Genomic DNA, 4,889 nt, shown 5'->3' with positions numbered 1-4,889 from the left:
GAGAATAAATCAAATACGCAGATAAGTCTTCTGAGGGTAATTCACACTTCTTCCTCTCTAAACGATATAAAATCAGATTTTCAAACTGTTTTTTTTCTCACTTACATACTGACATATCCATCATGCTGTTTCCATACTATTAGGCTGATGTAAACTAGAATCTAACCTGGTAATTTGCAGTAATCCTCTTTTAGATATCAATCTTCTTAAAAGCAGAATTGTGTTGTGTGAGACCTTGTTTGTGGTTGTTATATCTGTAAGGGCTGGAGTGTTATTTCTGAATATGCCTCTTATCACATTCATCTTTGGATAACTTCTACTTATAACCTGTTAGTAAGATTATGACTGTTAGAAATGGCTCAGTCTTCAAATTAGGATTAAATAAAAAAATAGGATTTATTAAAAGAATAGAGGTAAGCAAACAGCGCTGGGTGCACTGGGAGTCTCCGCTCCACCAGGACGCACACCAGCCACATCAAGTAGCTGATTTTTATACTCCTAGACTAATACATATTCGTTACTACTTCTAAAAAAACCAGGTTATTATAATTAGCTTCTGGGGTCCAGTCCCTCCTACTGGAGCATGCACATCAGTCTCCGGTGGTCCCTCTGGGGGTCTCTAGGGGTCTTTCATGCTGAAGGCTCGTAGTCTTCCCCTCCAAGTTTTTTTCGTGTCCTTCCCCTTTTTACTCCTTGGCACCGTGTCAAGTTTATACAGCATCCCCTGCAGGTCTTGTCTCCTAGCCGTCCTTCAGCTTCTTTTTTTTCTTCTTTTTAATCTCTTGGCCACCTGGCCAGATATCAGAGGCTTGCATAGTATCCCATAACAGTCACTAGTTGTTATCCGTTGTTCTGAAACACCCAGACATCAAAGACTTCATACAAACACAAATAGCTTTCTTATTGACACTTCACCAGTAATTAAAACATTCCTCACTAGCCATTCACAGGGACAGTCCCACCTATAGCACTGTTAAATTAATCTCGAAGAAGACAAAAAAAAAAAAAAAAGGCTGTAACTGTTAGAAATAGAAGTCTGGAATAACAAAAGCAAACAGGTTCATAAATTTGAGGACTATTTTCTGAAGACTTGATAAATTGACTAGAATGAGGGGGAGACTGGGACACACTGCCTCTGTGGTTCAAGAATTCAATTGCCAGTGCAGGACCCAGAGGCAGACAGGACTGTTCTTTATGGACACGAATTGTTAAAACATTCCTAACATGACCAAAACATCAGGGAGGATTGGGGGGGGGGGGGGGGAGTTGCACAGAGTGTATATCTGATGTGAAATTATGATCAGCTATGTATGAATCACTCTTTCAAAAGACAAACGCAAATACTTAGTGATCTAACCACATGCCTCAAGGAAATTTACATGGCAGTGATGTACTCTTAAGAATTTAATAATGCCTATGCAATGTTAATGTGCTACTTAGCAAACCTAAGAAAAATCATTCATCAGTCAGAGAGAATTTCACCTAGCTTCATTTTTTTTCCTGTTACCTTCCTCTATACTTCAAAATGAATAATCATCCAACTTTTACTTTATAAAACTTTGTTATTGTTGTTGTTGGCAGGGGAACTCTTATTTAACACATAATTTTAGAGATAGATTGAACAGTACAAATAAGAACTGGGCTGCATTTCACCAAGAGAAATAAGGGAAAGAGGGACAAAAAGTTAAGAGTGTGAAAATGTGTAGGCCAAGAGAAAGGCAATTTCAGCATGGCAAAAATGAAAAACATTTATTAAGAACTCACTACTAAGTGTACATACCGGCAGGATTAAAAAATGCTACCAACCGTAACAAGGAGAAAAAACAGCTTATGGCTTTACAATAATGTGTAAACTTGGAATTTTCCTAAGAAATTATCTTGTATTAGAGCTTTGTACAGTTACACAAATGACCTAAAAGGTTATGAAAGCTAAAATATTACAACATACTATTTTGTTTTAACATAGCAACTGCTCTGGAAAAGGACAAGTAGTAACAAATCAGGCTAGCCAGATTCTGTAGTCTTGTAGTCTCAAAACATTATGTAGGAGGGTATAAGAAAGAATAATTTATAGAATTTTGTTAGAATTATTAGATTTTTTTTTTCCTATATAAAAGGATCTCAAAGTTGTAATGGCTTTCTAACAGTAATTTATTGTAAAAGAAGTACAGCATAAAGATAGTAAAAACTTTAAAATGATACCAGTGTCATCAGAAACTATATCTCTATTTAGGTTATTTATTTCATTATCTTACTGTGTGAAGCACATGGAGGTATCCAGTGTCCTAGCAAGCAGAATATCATCTTAATGAAAGATAAGAGATTAAACAAGCAAACAAACAAATAAACATCGCTATCCTGAGACCAATATAAAGCACATTACATACTCTTGTAATTAGTGCTTTTTCTTCAGTGCTTTGGTAACTGCAGCAGACAGGCAGAATGCGTATTTCTGTAAGCACAGCATTGCTGGAAAGTAGTTTAAGACCTATTTAACCTGTTAGATGAGACAGAGTGACCCATAACAGAACAGTGGGGTTGTGTGCACCGTCTTTCTCTTTGATTATGTTCCTAATTGGACAGTTCTGATTTCATAATTGGTGAAAAAGCAAAGTGCAGCGATGGGGAAGGCCTGAGCACACATTTTTATTTCTATAGATCATTTTCTAACCACGTAAGCAAGTGTTGACTTCCTTGAGACATAAGTGAGGAGGAAGGTGATTATGTGGCTCCCTCTGCTGCAGCATGCTAAGTGGTGTTGCTGGTCCCTGCCACGTTCTCTGGCTTGGCTGTGAGAAAAAAAAAGAAACAGTCCTTTTAAATAAAAACAAACCAACCCCAGATATTACTCCAATAAATCTGTCTCAGTAAGGAACAGCTTTACGACTTGCTGAAGTCATGAAGATGTACTTTATTTCAGGTAGCAGAGCTGGCAGAAAGGCAAAGCATTTCACGCAAAGAGGTTCAGATGCAGTTGGAGACTTACAGCTCCTTTTAATGCATGGAGGTGCTGGTGAGGCTGTGAGATGTGGGGTGTTCCCTCAAAAGGGCTCCAGATGCTGTCCAGCTGCAGATACACTCTCACCTTTCTTTAGGTTCTTTTTCCTCCTGCTCCCATTGATTTCTTGCCTTCTTTTTCAACCACTTTTTTTTTTTTTTTTTTTTTTTCCTCTCCCATGCCCCTTATCATTACCGTTATTCTCTCCTTTTCTCTTTTTCTCCCCTCATTGTTTTGGGCTAACTTTTCTTTTTCTATCTTGTTTGTTTGTTTCACTACTTAGGCAAACTTCTTGGTTCTGATGGCCCCAAAAGAAGCTGTTTCAGCTTCTCAATGCTGCAGATATTACAGTGCACCCACACTATGAAAAAAAAAAAAAAAAAAAAAAAAAAAAGAGTTCACCACCATCCACAGAAGCATGGGAGGAAATATATTAGAGGAAATATGCTGTGCGCCAAGGAACAGATCTGTGTTTCTACATGCAACCAGTCTCAGTGTGGTTCGACAACAGTGTGACCTGTCATCCCTGGGCTACACCAGGGATGGTAAAAAGCTGGTCTGCTTTTCAATTAATCAAGAAGAAACAAATTATTGATGACTCAGGACTACATTCAAAACTGATGGAGAAATTGCTTGAATGGCAATTAGCAGTTATTATAGGCAGACTTCTTTGAGATCAATGTCAACACATCAATTTTGTAGCCATCTGGATTCACCGTTGTGCTTGTGCAGGGGATCACTTCACCTCTGGTCTGCCAGCAGCAGAGCTAACAGAGTGTGCTGTGTAAAGTGCTGCTTGTATCTTTGCAGAGTCAGTGAATGTCTGCGATATGAGTTAATGTCTAACTTTGCAGTGAAATTAGTTGTCACTGAAACTTTTGCTTGATCTCCTCCGTCTGAGGCAGATGAGGAAGGCAGTGTCCAGCTGATAGATCACTGTTGTCACCCACTGTGTCATCTTCAGCTATTGTGTCATCTTCAATCACTCCAGCAAGATCCAATAAAGATGTAAAGCTATCGCCTTCACCTCTCCCCACCTACTAATAGATGCTTTCTCCTCCTCAGTGGACAGTTAATGTAAATGGACAATCCTTCACATACTACTGGAAAAATGATCACTTCTGGAAAGACAGTTCCATGTTTTTGTTTGTTTGTTCTGTAAAATTCACAATACATGATACCTTCCATGAAACCCATTTCCAAATCTCCAGCATTACATGAAAATTTAAGCTTTTATTAGAAAGGAAGGAATGTGCTTAGCTTTTATCTTTCCAGGGAAGCATTTGAAAATTAGGCCACCTGGAGCTTCAAAAATTACCAGGCAAATTTAAAAGTTCATTACATTTGAAAAACTTATTATGTTTTTTAATGTCTGAGGATGCCAATATAGCACAAGTCCTATCCTGCTGTCAGCTTACAGATTTCTTAAATTAGATGCTAAAGGAGTTCAGCAGTCCTCACCAAAGGAAAAGAAAAAGAAAAAAAAAGGCACAAAAAACTTGGGGCCATCTGTTTCCATGAAATTCTTCTAAAATTATGAATCTCTGTGGCAAGTGCTGCCCAGCTGTAATTGGCGGAGAGGTGAGTAAGCTAACACTTGAGGGAAGAGAAAAAAGACAGTGAATATAAACTTTACCCAGAAAATGAGCAGAATATAATTAAAATATTTAACCATTTTTCCAATTAAAAAAGTGTTTCAAACTAATTAAGCATATTTTCCATTCATAGAGAAATAAATGTGTTTAAAAAGTGCATCAATTGGATGAGCTAGTTTAACTATGAAGCAGGACTTTCTCTGAGATTCTCCATTAAGATTTAAGGAAGAATGTGGGAGGAGATAGCAGATGCTCTAAGACAAGACAAAATCATTTAGGTGTAATTCTATTAGTAA

General features: G+C 37.7%; 1 long non-coding RNA gene across 1 annotated transcript; it reads right to left on the bottom strand.

Annotated features, from left to right (window-relative positions):
- Nucleotides 1-371: 371 nt before the first annotated feature.
- On the bottom strand, nt 372-950 carry LOC311435297. Its single transcript, XR_014692042.1, has 2 exons — nt 537-950; nt 372-503 (listed from the first exon to the last, which is right to left on the bottom strand). It is a non-coding gene; the product is annotated as an uncharacterized lncRNA (long non-coding RNA).
- Nucleotides 951-4,889: the final 3,939 nt, after the last annotated feature.

The sequence above is a fragment of the Aythya ferina genome (genome assembly GCF_964211825.1).
Source record: "Aythya ferina genome assembly, chromosome: 3".
NCBI lineage: Eukaryota > Metazoa > Chordata > Aves > Anseriformes > Anatidae > Aythya > Aythya ferina.
The sequence above is the reverse complement of the archived record's forward strand: the minus strand, read 5'-3'. Positions and strand labels throughout refer to the sequence as shown.